Source organism: Macrobrachium nipponense, chromosome 24 (genome assembly GCF_015104395.2).
Source record: "Macrobrachium nipponense isolate FS-2020 chromosome 24, ASM1510439v2, whole genome shotgun sequence".
NCBI classification, from domain to species: domain Eukaryota; kingdom Metazoa; phylum Arthropoda; class Malacostraca; order Decapoda; family Palaemonidae; genus Macrobrachium; species Macrobrachium nipponense.
Genome location: NC_061091.1, coordinates 53,603,392 through 53,619,617, shown reverse-complemented (window position 1 = coordinate 53,619,617; position 16,226 = coordinate 53,603,392). Strand labels below are relative to the sequence as shown.

The 16,226-nt window shown below is 43.7% G+C and overlaps 1 protein-coding gene across 2 annotated transcripts in view; it reads right to left on the bottom strand.

Moving 5' to 3' along the window:
- Positions 1 to 5,870, bottom strand: part of LOC135205638 (zinc finger protein 236-like) — a 104,306-nt gene extending 98,436 nt beyond the window's left edge. Inside the window, exon 1 of one of the 2 annotated variants that reach the window (XM_064236449.1) lies at positions 5,662 to 5,870. The gene's annotated coding sequence lies outside the window, so the exon portion shown is untranslated. Of the gene's footprint in view, positions 1 to 5,356; positions 5,614 to 5,661 lie in introns of those variants that run through there. The other variant, XM_064236450.1, reaches the window with a different exon arrangement.
- Positions 5,871 to 16,226: the final 10,356 nt, after the last annotated feature.

The window sequence follows — 16,226 nt, the reverse complement described above, 5'->3', positions numbered from 1 at the left end:
CCAATTCCTCAGAACCATCCCTGACGGCCTTGTCCATGCAAGACAATACACTGGACAGCTCCCCCAGAGTGATGGGAATCGGAAGAAACTCCTGGGAACCTGGCTCCAATACCCCCAGGACCCCCCAACCAGTCAAGAAAAGAAAATTAAAGACCTCTAGTGTCCTGAAGAGGCCTTTAAGGTGAAAGTCTAACTCGCTATGTGTCCACGAGACCTTCGAGGAAGACAAAAAAGATCTTCTGGTGGCGTCTACAATGCTACCAAAAGTCTCCTTGAGCTGAGGCTGGAAGCTTAACTCCGACGTTTTCTTCCGTCTCATACCACATACCCAGCTTTGTTTGCCACCAAGTCTTGAAGGTGGTAAAGCGAAAGAAGTCTTGCCTGAAGCTTTCCTCTTTTCCATCCAATCATGGACCTTTCTAAAAGCTTGCTTCGTAGAAAGCGACTTCTTCATCCTCACAAAGCCCGAGATCTTAGCAGCTTTGGAAGACGAAAACTGAGAGGGAGGAGTACGTGGAGCTTCAGGTTGGAAGATGTCTGCAAAGACTGACTGAAGTAAACGAGTCAAAACCTTGTAGTCCGTCGAAACTGGAGCCAACTGCTGTTCTTCGTCCCTTTCGACGAAAGCGTCACTAACTTCCTCTTCAGACACTGGAGAAGTCGGAGGAAGTAAAGAAGAGTCCCGAGCTTTCTCAAAAGAGAAAGAACGGCGAACAGGAAGAGTTCCCGCCTCCGCCTGTGCTTGCGGAAGTGGAAAACTGACGTCCGTATGCGCGCGTTTTGCGTCCGAAGCCAATCTACTGGCGCCGACAGAAGCGCGCTCAAACTCCACAGGTGTACACCTGGCGTCCACTTGTGCGCGCTGAGTGTCCCACAGGTGCGCGCCGAGCGTCCACTGATGCTCGCCGAGCGTCCACTGATGCGCGCCGAGCGTCCACTGGTGCGCGCCAGCGTCACTGGTGCGCCGCCGGAGCGTCCACTAACACTCGCTGAGCGTCCACTGGCGCTCGCGAAACTTGCACCGAGTCACGTTCGGCGTCCACAAAAGCGCGTTTGACTTTCGCAGAAGCGCGTTCTGCATCTAAGGAAACTCGCTTCTTATCCACAAGTTTCGTATCAGCGGAAACAACCGCTTCACGAGAGCGAGAAACGAATTTCTCGCCTCCTCTAGAAAGTTGCTGGGGAGCAGGACTAACTCTAGAGGGAGACTCAAACGGAGAGAGAGACGAGCGAGGAGAGGGAGAGGGAGAACGCCTCGACCTCTTCACAGGAAGGTTGTCATCCTTACGGCGACGTGGAGCAGTCTTTCTCGAAGGAAAAACATCTCGAAGTTGCTGCTGAAGAGACTGAAGAATCTTGCTTGTAGGTGAAGCCTCCTTTTCTGGGGAGGGGCTGATCCTGTGAGCAGGAGAGCGGCGAGGGGACGCCTTCTTGCTACTCCCAGGAACCGCCGCTTCACGCACCTTAGAGCGACTGCGGCGCTCGAAAGAAACATCTAGGGAAGACTCCGCCTCCGACGAATCCTTACGCTTCTTCTGCGGAGGAAAAGCAGCAAACGCACTATCAGGCGACGAGCAAAGTTCCGGAGAACAACTTGGACGTGAAGCGTCCCGAACGCGAGCCGTCCTTTTCAGCGGACGTGATGCGGTATGAGAGCTCCACCCCTTGCGCGGGGAGGAAGCTTCAGAAGAAGAAAAGCACTCCTTGAGAAGACGTGCACGCGCACGCTCCTTGGCAGTCTGGGTATGTTCGTCAGAAGCTGCCGAAGGCACGCCAGATCGGTGGGGGTTCCTCGTAACCCTCCTTCGACTTTCGACATGCTCTCTCCCCGTAATCTGGGAGTCAAGCAGAGGTCTAGGTCTAGAGGCGAAATGAGGCCGATCTGACGCACCCTCCACTACACAAGGGGCACTTTCACTGCACTTTTCTTCACTTTTGCTCTCCAGAGCTAACACTTTTGATTCTAAGTTACGAATCGATTCAAGAATTAGCGATAACGTATTACCTTCTACCGACACTGTCTCAGGGGCCGGAGGCAACACTACAGGGGTAGGAGCATAATCTACAGAAGGAGGGTTAGCAGGAGAATAATTTAAATCTTGCCTACCTGAAACACTCCTGGAGGAAGACCTCCTTAACCTATCTCGTTCAAGTTTCTTAAGATAGGTTTCATACGCCTTCCATTCCGACTCTGTTAGTCTTTCACACTCCTTACAACGACTTTCAAACGTACATTCATTCCCCCTGCACACTTTACAAACAGAATGTGGGTCTACTGAAGCTTTCAGTAGCCTACCTCTACATTCAGCTATCGAACAAAATCTAGCGCTAGTAGAACTAGACCCTGACATCTTGATCAAAGAAAATTCAATACCAAAATCAATTCAAACCAAAGTCAACGTGTGCCAAGCCACCGATCCAATTCAGATACCAAAGAAAAACCAAAAAGGGATACTCAAGTAGCTAGTAAGTTTCCAAAATCTGGACGGAGGTGCTGCAAACAGGTGTTTCCAGCACCGGCGACAGAAAAATTATGAATAGAAAATGGGAATGATTCCTGATACCCGCCTCCCAGCGGCGGGAATGGGTACTAACCACCTGACTCCCACTGCGTGTGTCGTAAGTGTTTAAATTTCTGTCGGATTCGGAAAAATACAGCTATATATATATCTGACAGGTAAGTTTCATGAACAAACTGAGGTGTAATGAAAGTTATAATGTTTGAAAGAGGTCGGGATGTACGTAGATGTTACTTGTGTGAACTCTCAAGAGAGACGAGTTTCCAGCCCTGTGATTGGCTTATCAACAGCCAATTAGGAGCGTCATAAGGAACGGCACTGGGCATGAGATGCACGGTTGATGTGAATCTATTATAGGTGTGCTGTCTAAGAAAAAAAAAAAATAAAAAAATAAATAAATAAATAAATAAAACCTGCAGTGACCCTTTGCTTCATGCTGAACTTCTTGAACAGCTGTTTTCTTATGGTATTTATTTTGAGTCCCACCTCCCTAGATATGATGCAATCTACTCAGCAAGCTTTATACACCTTGCATTATTTGGCTGATTAAAACAGGATCATCTCCACATTCTAAATCTGTCAACTTTCTATTGTTACCCCAATCTAAACCTCTTTCAAATCTGACCACCTTTTTCATTATAATATCTATGTAGGGAACACTGAATTTCGTACAGGAAAATACTTTACCAATACCTGACAACTAACTTTGTGTCTACTTAATGCATGGACAATTTCAATTTGCTCATTCAATAGGAATGCCACAGTGAAGTGGACAATGTCAAATTCCTTTTCATATTTAAAAAAAAAAAAAAAAAAAAAAAAAAAACTTTCAAAGGGGATTTTCAAATCTCATGCACTACACAGTAATTGTCTGACCACACATTACTGATCTTTAGAGGTCACCTTTCCTAAGACTAGCCTGTTAATTTCTAAAATACCTTTCACCTTTCTTTGGTAACTTAGTAGCTATCTAAAAGTTTTCTTTTCATATCATCAGGCTGTTTCCTCAATCCATATTTTGCAGAACTGTCATGTTAGTATAAGAGTCATTTCAGTTTTACCTATCTCTAGCAGTGATTCCATCACAACCAAGTGTTTTTCATATCATAAGTTTCTAAATACTGCTTCCACTTAAAAACTGCAAATTTTATTATAAGCATATCAAAATCTTGATCAATTTCTAGTATGTCACAGCCTAACTTAGAAGTGGCCTAGGATAAAAGGCAAAATGTACAACTCTGACAATGAAGGTGATCAAAATCTCTGGCATCTAAACAAGTACTGTATTGAGGGTATGTAGCACAGGTTAGTAAACGCTAACAAGGCAAATGCCACATAAAGCAACAGTTTAAGATAAGGGTCCTTCACCCTTCCTCTACTGAAACTTACAGTATTTCAATTTCCTCTGCTAGACTATGGTAGGTTTCTTTTGTATTTCATATAATCAACAAATTCATAAAATTCTACACCAGAAACACTAAGGAAAACTAATTATCGGAACTTATATTTATAGTGAAATTACTGATAGATACACTTAAACTAGAGAAATTGCAATACAGAATCCTATGAGGAATGTTTGAACAGTCATTGTATACACCTTGTTGGGGACTACCATAAAAGTAAAATCTGAGATATGAAAAGTTTCTATCAGTATACAGTACAGAAAAAATCATTAGAATAGATGGTGATTTCAAGCAGGAATTAGAGACAACAAATATCTCAATCTCAAAGAGGAATTAACAAATAAAGGATCTATGAAAAATGAATGCTGGTCTCAACCTACTAAACTTTTAAGTTAACGTCAATGGTAATCATCTGTAACCTGCACAAACCTGAAGAACAGTGTTCAATTACTTCACTAAATTAAGCATGTACAGGACCAAAGCTCCTAACAAAATGCTAGAGTAGCATATGGTATGGAATAATCAGTTGAGAGGGGGTAAAATTTAAATACCAAGTCACTAAAGGAAAAGACTAAACAGCGTTCAAAGCAACTGTGCTATGAGCAAATATTACCATTTTATTTCACAAGTGAAAATGAGTCATAATGAAAGTCTGTAAAACATTTAATGCAATCAAATGGTTTACGAAAGCTATAAAACAAAACTGGTCCACATAAAATCTTTTGGTAATTCTACAGAATAGTTCCGCAAGGACTGCAAGGAACGTAACCGAGGAGACGTCATCCACTAGGGATTGGGGCGTTAGGTGTATTTCGCCGTGTGTAGTACTGGCCCCTGGGGGTTAACTACAGTCATCCAGGTAAATATTACTTAAAATTCTTGTTCAGGAGGTAAAACTGCATAGAAAAACCGCAACTGCCATAGTCTAGGTCACGGCAGAATAGTACCCTAGATCTACCAATCTTTTACACAGTAGCCAGGTGTAAGAGATGTGAAAAACATCAGAAATAATTTAGGCTAAGCTGTGCTCATTTCATTTAAGACTCTGGTATTCCTACAACAGGGTTGCTGGAGTTTAAAACCAGAAATGTCAATCATCAAATGGCAATTGGGTGTGTTACCTAGCTAGGGTAGTAAGTATTTGCAATACTAGGTAGTTTAAAGCACATAGCTAAGCAATTCGGTAATAGGTTACAGGGCATTCTGGTATGGGGCAATGTCATGCTGATGAGAGTCCGACCCCGTGGCCAGATCAGAGCATGACACCTTGGATAGGTTAGGTTAGGATACGTCCCTATTAAAATGTCTTTGATCCAATTAGTGGAGGCCGTGACAAGCAGCAATGTGCACAAATCTTCTGTAGGTTTACACTATTCTATTCCTGACCTGTATCTGAAATTCTTATTACATGTTTTGACAAATGGCTGGGCTTACCCTAAGGCAATAGGTATCTCGGGTTACGTGAGGGCTAGCACAGCGCAATCCTTTCAGGGGATCCGTATATTTTGCGTGTATTATTTGGCTTTCAGCGAGTGACACAGCACAGAATACACACCAAACACACGCAACGATAACGTGGCGATAATCTCGAGCGAAATCTAACCAATAACAAGAAAAGCTTTGGGAATTCTGCTAAAAGAGTTCCTACCACTCCCCGTTCGGGAAGGTCTTTGTTGTGTGATAATTATCTTCGGACCCAGCCTCTCGTCACTCCTCCAAACATTGACGTCTTAGCTTACCTTCCTCCAGGATTAAACTTCGTTGACTGTGAACCAGATCGATCGAGGAAGGCTGCAGCTGTCCTCTCACCTCGTTAATTGCCCAAACCACACTTAATGGTCAGAAAAAAATGAATTTGTACTGATCTGATCATCCCTAAAGGATTTAATGGTTATCCTCTGTGACCTCTGCTTCGATGTTTCAGAGTCGTGGTTCGGATGTTCGAATCATGACCTCAAACTCAAACACAGACTCTCCATCTCAGTGTACAAGAAGTGTTCATTTTAAATTTGATTGTTTTGAATCCTTCCAAATATAAGTAAATCCACACAATACCAATACTTATTCTAAATAAAGATAAAATGACACAGTTTAAAATATTTAAATGCATATAATATTTAGATAAATATATTGATAGCAACGCTTTGTCTAATTGCTGTAGTGGACGAACCCAAATAACTTTGCAGCTTCGCGTTCAATAGGGCTCGAGCAGCGCTTCAAAGAATTATCCATAACAATGATTCAAAGCTCGCCAAACATAAAACAATTGCTTAATACGATCTCAACTCGTGCTTGTTGCCCCAGAATGACATTTGCAATACTTTCATAATCAATCTGAAACCAACGTGACTACTGTAAATTTTTCGGGATATGCATATGGGCAGTTTGCACATCCTTTTAAAAGACTATGGCAACCTTCCTTGACCGCACTAGCCTAAAAACCATAGACGTTATATAACCCTGCCATGAAATAGATTTATCTTCATTTGGGTATGCGCTCTCGTTATTCTCCATATACATAATATAAAATGCATTATACATAGATAAATATTAGCAACTGAGCAAGCTGTGCATTTCCATACATTCCTGTGAAGATTCTCTACTTAACCACAAGGGGCGCTGATAACTTTCAGGTACAAGAGCACTATTCAATCCATTTTTATTTCCCAGCGACAAATAGACTTTTTTTTTTTAAACAAAATTGTGGCTCATTTATTGTAAAAAAAAAAAAATATTCGCTGTACTGATATAGTTTCACTTGGCGAGTCGAAATCAACTGTCAACATTCGAAAATGTACCTCAATTTCTCCTTCTAAAAAATAAATGGCATTTTTACAGGGGAGAAAACTTGAGTAATTGTTTCCATGTACATATTTTTTAAAGTTTCTTTCGCCATTGCTCAGTTTAATCATCTCTCGACTATTTCTACCGAAAAAAATCTGATGAGTATAACCTCAAAATTCGGTCGAAGGTAATAAATCACAAAAACAAATGTTAGCAATCGGGGCTCCAGTCAACTTTGGACCAATTATCACATTCTGAAATTAGACACAAACAAATTTTGAAAACTATGGTCGTAGTTGAATCGACCGCCTCTCCGTATGTTCCCCTTTGTAACGAAAAGATTAATTGTCAAGCATATGGCAGTGTGAAGGTGTCAACAAAGAGGCAGGAAGAAGTGTACTGACTTTATTATGTTGTTGTTGTTTAAGATTAAGCTGGCCTTGTGCCAGCACGGGCTCTTGCTCACAGAGCAGCCCGTAACGACTTTATTACAATAAGGGAAATTCATATATACAACGTGCAGGCGGAAATGTGGTGTCCGACCCGCGAGAGAGTAAAAATGGGTCGGCGACACCCGATTTGTGTTTCTTTGGAGACATATAATTATGAATATAAAAGTACAGAGTATGATGTTGCATGATTTATACATTAGCGGAAAGCCCGCTGAACGCTCTTCCGAATGGATGTAAGAACAACGCGATTGTAGGAACACACAACAAATTTGCAGATAAAGCGTCGTCCTTACAAATACTCCCCCACCCTCCCCAATTTGTTGGATGATAGGAGTGAAGTTCTGGTCACTACTCGCGGGAGCGTGAGGGCCGGGGAAGGCATGTGCGCAAGACCAGCTGCCTCGGTAGTAGGTAGATTCTTGGCCTCGGAGTCCTCGGGCGGGTTTTGGAGATGGGATGCCTCCCCTGGGGTAATCCTCGGGGGGTTCAACCGTCTTCCGAGGGCGGTCGCGGCCATGTCTGGGCGGTTTGGTGATTACAGGTGTTATGCTAAGGTCACACATTCACGTATCAACGCACGCACGGCCACGCATGAGCGTAAATTGGTAGTTGGCAACAGCTCACGTCAGTAAACCGTAAATGTAACGTAAAACACACGTAAAATCGTAAATGTACGGCGACGTGTCGTCCGGGTGCTAAGCTCCGCCCACTAGGGCGCCGTAGCCCACTCCAGTTTTGAAATGTTCAAAACAAGTCGTGGGTGGTCACGCCAAATGTCTCCTGACGTAGCTCCAGGCATTGCACGTGGGACCCACGGTGACTGCTGCGGGGTACGCACTAGGGTCACCTGCATTGTTCGCCGTCGTTGTTTTCTTTCCGCCGCGAAGCACGTGGGCCTCCTAATTGCGCTGCAGCCTACGGCGAAACCGATTCACACATTTACAACCCTGTACGACATGGCAACGCTGTAGCGTGGTATAAAAGGTCGGGTCGGCGCCCTCTGGTCATCTGTTGGAAAATCAACTTGAAAATATGGCCACAGGATTATCCCAAGACCTGACGGTCTCAGTTATTTCTTTCATTGACAATGGCGGATTTTGGAATAATCCTTTAGCACTGGCTCCTAATACGATTTCCACTTCCTCCTGACTTTTGACCGCTATCATCAATCAAACAATGAATTGGAATCTGTCAGAGGGATACAGGGTAATCCCAGGCTCTATTCCCAAGGTAGTATTCCAGCGTTCCGGTACACAAATCTCAACCAGAAATCAACAACCGGGTCATTTTCGTCAACAGGATTCCGGCATCTACCGCCTATACGTCGTCTGTCACACCTGCTCCAGTAAGAAATTAATTTATGATTAGAAACGCAGGAACAGTAGAGGAGTTGGGGCCTGGTGTTATTGGTAAGGTTTCCTTTAGGCCATGAATAATCCCGGGTTGGACGAGTACTTATATGGACCCATGCAGTGCGAACCATTTGTGTGGGAGCAGGACTAATGGCTTCATAGCCCAGGGGCTGTTTCTCTGTGTCTCAGGTGGCTGATCACGATTCAGAATATGGAGACAAGGTTTCAATAAAAGGCGAGTGGGAAATGGATAACGAATATAAAAATACTGGGGAAATTTCTGACGAAGACAATTGTTAGGATGTCTAGTAGTCCTTTTTGAAATAACCTTTACTGCTTAGGCCAAAAATAACAAAAGACTTCACTTTTAGACAGCAAACGTATAGTATAATCTGTTAGAATAACTTTCACACACACACACACACACACACACACACACGAACACTTTCCCGGTAACACGGTATTCTCAGATTATGGAAGTGTCGAAGATATTTATTTCTTCTGAATAGCAGTCTTACAATAATGGTGTAACAAATAATGTAAATATCTAAGAGGAATTCCTATATACATCTAAAAAAATATTATCTTGAATAGGTAGAATTCCTATTTATTTTTAAGAATGTTTGATAAGTTAGTAGATGTTATTCTATATCGCTTAAATATAAATCGCCCATAGTCAACAGTTTTATAAGTCTAAGTGTATGTCTGAATGGTAAAATCGAAGCAAGACAATTCTAGTGCTAATCTTATATAAGAGCTCCCAAAGCGTTCATAAATCATAATTCCTAAAACTACGTATTGTATTCCTTGTCGACTGGTTACTTGGTTATTGCTATAAATATCATTCAGAAATGGGGTTAATATATAATCAGTGATGTGCTCATTTACAACCATTATTCTAATTGCGTCTACTGAAATGTTTTTGTTGTACAATTAGAAAGTATATATCTTGGTAAATCTCTCTCTCTCTCTCTCTCTCTCTCTCTCTCTCTCTCTCAATGATAATAAATCTCGATTTTGTGTGCATATAATTTTCAACTGTAATATTCAGCTGTGTTGTAGATGTCTTTCGCGGATTCAAACAGAATAAAAATAAATAAAAATTAAAAACTGTAGTAATGTGCTCATACCCCTGGCAACAGCACAGCCCCACAACGGTGGGCGTGGTCTTGACGTGAAGTTGATCGGCGTAAGTTCCAGGTAGACGTCCGACCTTGCTTTCTTTGCGCGTACATTTGCGGCGCAATTTACGTCGCTGGCTTTACGTCCGGTAGCCCGTGTCCTGTTTACCAGCTGTTCAAGGTAATTTCACCGCGATGATGCCCAAGATCCACATACGTGGGCATACGCCGTCGTGATACGTGAATGTGTGACCCCAGCATTAATCCCTGTCGGGGCAGCGGCGTGAGGTGCCCTACGGGATCTACGTCGGCTGATCCAGCTGGAGAGAAGGGCCTCGGCGCATGCTTTGGTGTTTGCATCCAACGTCAGCGTTGCTTCTGGCCACCTGGTGGAATGGTCGATTATTGTCAGTAGGTATCTGGCGCCTTCGGACGGGGGCAGGGGACCTACGACATCTACGTGAATGTGGCTGAATCTTCATTTTGGCTGAGGGAACACCCCCATGCCCGATTCTGTGTGCCAGCTTATTTTGCTTGACTGGCAAGGGACGCAGTTCCTGGCCCACTCTCGAGAGTCCTTCCGAATTCCATGCCAGATGCTGGTGTCGCAGAGAAGCGTCGTACCTGAGGGTCCGAAGGGCACGTCCTCCCACTTGAGGGAGGTGAGGGCTGTGCGGTATGCGGCAGACTCCAGGTCGGTGGCCTGTTCCTGGACGAGGTCTTTGTAATCGATCCCGAGGTGGACAGCGTTGATCTCTATCCTCGAAAGGGCGTCAGCCACGAGGTTCTTCTCACTGGGGACGTAGTGGATGGTGCAGCCAAATTCAGCGATGGCTGCCAGGAGTCTCTGTTGTTGTGCTGACCAGGCGTCGCCTGACTTGGTGAAGGCGCACACCAAGGGGCGGTGGTCTGTCCGGATGGTGAGGGGAGCGCCCTCGAGGAGGTAACAGAAGTGGTGCATTGCTTGGTATACTGCCAGGAGCTCGCTGTCGAATTTGCTGTACCTCGTCTCGGCGGGCGACAGTTTTCTACTGAAGAAGATGAGCTGCGGGGGGACACCCTGGACCATCTGCTCGAGGACGGCCCCGCAAGCGATGTTGCTGGCATCAGTGGTGAGGCGTAAGGGCGCGGTGGGGTCCTGGTAGGACATGGTGATGGCTTTGGCGAGGGCCATCTTTGTGTGGCGGAAGGCCTGCAGCTGCTCTGCTTCCCACGTCAGGTTCTTTGGTTTGCCCTTCAGGACCTGTGTCAAAGGTGACATGGTTCGGGCGATGTCGGGGATAAACAGGCGGTAGTAATTCACCATTCCGATGAATTCTTGAAGGGCCTTGACTGTTGTTGGGCTCAGGAACTTCTGCACTGCATCCACCTTCAAGGCCATGGGGCTCACGCCTGCTGCGGAGATTTCTTGTCCGAGGAAGTCCACCTTCTCGGTGCCGAAGGTGCACTTGTCAAATCGGACAACCAACCCGATTTCCTGCAGGTGTTTCAGGACTGCTCGGACATGATGTAGATGCTCCTCTGGGGACCTGGAAAAAATTAACTTGATATAGTTAGCAACACGTTTGGGTTTTGATCATGGCATGCAGGTGTGAGGCAATGAGGCTGATGGCGATTGATTAAAATTGCACAAAGCAGGTAATCATTCTTTTTAGTAGCCATCAATGGGCTCATTGTGTTTAATCATTATTGCAGATGTTCAGATTCTTTTAACAAATTTTTTGACACTTGTTTCGTTGGGAAAGTGTAAACTGAATTTGTGAAATTCTTAGTGTTTCTGAGTGGTCGTGTGGCCACATTGAATTTGTCCAAGTGTGGTGTGCTGAGGTACCTAAGTTCCGTTCATGTACTTTGCTTTGTTAATTGATAAATGAATTAATTTTATAATAAAAATTATTAAAATCAGTTGTGTTTCACCTGTCGAGTTGTCCTTGTATACAGGCTGGAACCTGTCCATTGTTTGGGCTATCAGCCCATAACATCAGGCATGAGCCTAGTGAAAGTCGCCATAACATTCGTGACCTTTGTGGTCCTTTGTTAACCGGAGAGCCCTAAGGATCCAGTCCCTGAGCAATGGCAGCTCGATTTTGGTATTTAACGTGCTAATTCTTGGTCATTCCCGGCCTCCTGCGTAGTGAACACGTGGAAGTAGAAATTTACCGTAGGTCAGGCATATATATATTATATATAATTATATCTATATATATATATATATAATAATATATAGTATATATATAGATATATATATATATATATATAGAATATATATATAGATATATAGATATATATATATATAGATATATATATATATAATCTAATATAAATATATATTTAATATAATATAACAACAAATCCTTGGGGCCAGCCCCATGAGAGCCGACAATCAGCTCAGTGGTCAGGTAAAACTATTTTGATGATGATTTTCTCAGGGATCTGACTGCTGACCTGTGATTTACCAGGCAATGCTATATATCTTCTCGGTCCATGTGACCAAGTCTAGTGGTGTTGGCTTGTTGTATCACAAATCAGCTTTTTTTTTTCTTTTCCTGTTACACCAAATCAGCTTTTTTTTTTTTTTTCTCCTGTTACACCTGTCAAGCCTCTTGCTCTCGATTTTCCCTTTCAGCGTTGAATGACCTCGTCATAGGTCCCCCAGTGCTTCCTTGGCCTTCAGCGTGAAAATAAAAAGAATCTTATTTTCTTTAATTTCCTTCAAGAGTGATGGAAGAAATAAGGAACAGCTTAAGATAGGCACTTGGTGTTTTGACTTGAATAGTGTGTGAGTGTGTGTGTGTGTTATAAAGACAGGGATATAGACGGAAGAAGCACGAAAAATATACTGAAATTCACGAGGTATTCTCGTGGCTTTAGCTGATAAGGAAATCATTAAAATGGTTAGATATTGTGGTATTTGTAGACATCAGTTGCATCGGAGAACCCTAATATTTTGCATTCACGCCCTGAGGATATCCATCCTTCATCACAAATACGGGAAGGAATCGCCCCGGTCTACTCAGCCCCCAGTTCTGCTACGGTCACTTCATGAGAGAGAGAGAGAGAGGCCCAACCAGGAATGGAGACACCCACCAAAAAGACACGAAGAAAGAAAGAACGAGCTATCTGAAATACACAAGAACTGAGAGAGAGAGAATGGAGACACCCACCATAAAGACACGAAAATAAAAAGAAAGAGCAAGCTATCTGGAATACACAAGAACTGAAAGAGAGAGAGAGAGGGGGGGGGGGGGACTCCCTTCAATCCATATCCTGAAACTGGTCACATATCCTTTCCCTTTCCTTAGGGAACCGTGAGGATCTCTCTCAATTATTTTTGTATAGGAGTCAGACTCCCAAAGGAGTTGCTATAAAAGTTATAGTGTAGAATTCTGAAGAAGTTCTGTAGAGTTGGATTTACAAGTCTCGCCTAATTTTTTTGGGTCTTCAGTTCGTGTTAACACGCAGGATCTCTCTCTCTCTCTCTGCTCTCTCGTCTCGTCTCTCTCTCCATCCTCTCTTCATCCCTCTCTCTCTCTTCTCTCTCTCTCTCAGATTACATTAATTTTTTTTTCAGATTGTGTTTTTTTTTTCAAGTTGTATCTATATATATATAATATATATTATTCTGAACTGCTCGTTCACTCCTAGAAAATATAATTAACACTGAAAAATTTGGCCTTGAATGGAGGACGAGAGATCAGAACAAAGAGAAAAAAAATTACTAGGGCATAAGGCCGATATTACTGAGGAAGGAGGAATTTACATAAAATCTGGACTTTAGTTTTAAATGCACTATATTTACATTAATTTACAGAGGTCCAGGAGACTAATAAGGGGGTTGATTGGTCGATCCACCGGAAACATGTGGCTGGGACAACCAGACACGGTGTTCAGAAATTTGCGCAAACGGATTGAAAATGCAAGGCTTGCTCCAAGGGTTTCCAATTTCTACTACAATCAGGCATGGTGTTTTTCTGCAAATAGATAGGACACTGGCATAAGGCGGGGGAGGGGGGGAACACGAGGGCGAACGTTACACGCTACTTTCTTTCAATGAAAAGTGTACAGGGCACTCATGGGGAAATGAAATGACTGGGAATTTACACAAAGAGAACTATTTCGTTGCATGAATATATTAGGGGGGTGTTCACTAGTATCACAAGGGGAGTAATCACAGAATGGAATCCAGATGGGGGGGAATGAGAAGCTAAACAAAGGAGGGGGGGCCATCGCCTTGGAAAAATGGAAATGAAATACAGGCAAAGGTAAAACAATTCCCTGGCTGTACTGGAATTACTCTCACAGTACCTGGCAGTCCTGGGCTTGAACATAGTCTTCTCCTTGATGTTTCTGTGCACTATGGACATTTAAAAAATACTTGGGACTTCCCAGAGGAGAACGGGGGGTGGGGGGGGGGAGCAGAAAGGGGAAGAAGCGGCGTCTGCAGGGTGAGATGGCAGGAGCGTCCGACCTCTCTTAGGTCTAAGGTGATTCTGAGGATGAGCCGTTGGCTTCTGATCCTTTTAAATCCTCATCTCTGTGGGGGGTAATTCTGACAGCCAATGGGAGAAGAGATAGCTTTTCGAGAGAATGGATGCTTACAGTTCAAAGGGGCAACTTGCTTATAGACAAAGATGCATGGAACTGGTAAAAGACCTTACCTTCCTTGGTTCTGTCTTAAAATCTTGAACACCTCCACATTCTAGAGGACATTTCAACCCTAGACGGGTTGGAATGGATAAGACAAGCCAGAGACAAGGACCAATTGCAAATATAAATTACTGAGCCTTCCATTCTCCCTTGAGTGGACTTATAATATAAGCAATGTTCAAACTCTGCCGATGATACTATTCATAAAGTCTTACTCGACAGGCAGAGGATTAAGAAAATAAAGTGTGACGTGACTAAAGACTAACTTGCTATATTCCAATAAAGAATACTCTTAAAATATAATGTCACACTGAGAATAACAGTGAATATCAAATAATGAATACTACCCTGATGGGGCGATATGACGCATTCAGGTGTGTTAATGTCCCTACGATTTTGTTAAGTAACTTTGTCTCGTAACAAGAAGACGCATAACAGTATTAATTACATCCTAGTAAACATTAGTGCAAACTAACAAGGGGAAATTTAATGAAGTAATTCTTCATAGAGATTAAATAGGATAACACAAAAAATGTAAATTTCACCAAAGACAATGGCAATTTTTACAAAATATAAAGACTAGGGAATAACACGAAATCAAAAAGCAAATCAACCAATGTATAAACGAACCTAGAATAGGGCACGGTGCCAATTGTGGCACTTTTATGAGAGTAGTTCATAAAGAAGTACTAATTTATATAAGGCCAGAATAGCTGGCAGGTTTGGCTCTGCCTAAGCAGGGCATACAATATACAATAAATGGCTAAAGGCAGTAAAGAAGAGGCAAGGAAACCAAGGAAGAGAAGATACAGGCAGTACAAAAAAAAAAAAAAGTTACTAAAGGGTCAGAAGGAAGTAGTTACAAAAGGATAAGAAGGAAGAAGAAGTAGCTGAATCTGGCACTCTCCTCTGGATGGAGAGGGTCAGAATTCTCTATAAGATGGTGGCACTGTGCTAGGCACTAGTGCAGAGAGACAATTGGCTCTCATAAGTTTTCGGAAAACCTCGACGCCCTTTTTCCTTCTTCCTTTGACCTCTCCGAGGTCGGTTTGATGATGCCATCGGGGGCCTTGAATGATTCAAGCCCTTTGAAGATTCCGCAGGGACATCGGCTCCCGCTGCTGTAACAACTGGGACCTTGGCACTCGTCCCCGTGCCTAATGCTGCGTGGCTCGGTTCCCTGAGTTCTTCGGCCAAATAGGATTCGGCAGAGTCATTACTCTGGGACCAGTTAGCTGCTGACGGAGGGAGATTGGATGAGGAAATGGTTTTCGGGAGGAGCTTACCTGTTGGGAGGACTGACTCTGGGGCGGTCTGCGAGGCCGCACCGTTAATGGAGTGTCCACTATGGTCATGGGTGTCCTGGAGGATTCCTATTGGAATTGGCTCTTCCTTGACTGCCGGCATGGGTAGTGGGGCCAAGCCAGCAGAGGGAAAGCGACCGGGACTTAGAGCTCCAGGAGGAAGACTCGAGTCTTGCCTTGGCACGGGCACTGAGGCCGTTTCTGGCTTAGTGGACGGACTTCAGCGTGGCTCAACTTCCATGAGAGATGGAGCCTGGCACTGCCTGGCACCTTCAAGTGGCACAGGCTGTGCAGAGGTAGTTCTTGGAGGCCCTTGGAACGGGTCTGGAGCTATGTGAGGGCGGTGGCCCTGATACGGTATAAAGGTAGGAGACTTAAAATCTTGTCCTAGCAGGACATCACAGCCTCCTGGTATATAGGTTGCTACTGCCATGGTACATATCTTAGAACGGTGAGGTTGTGTGACTCTCGACCGGACATTAGGTAAGAACATCTTGACGTGGTTGAGGCTCTCTATCGTGATGAACTGGTGCCTATCAACCTGAGCTCCATGAGGAATTTTATCCACTCGGATGATGGATATTTGTGCACCAGTGTCGTCGAAAGCTCGGACCTGGTGGGCAGGATAGCGACCTCTGGGAGGT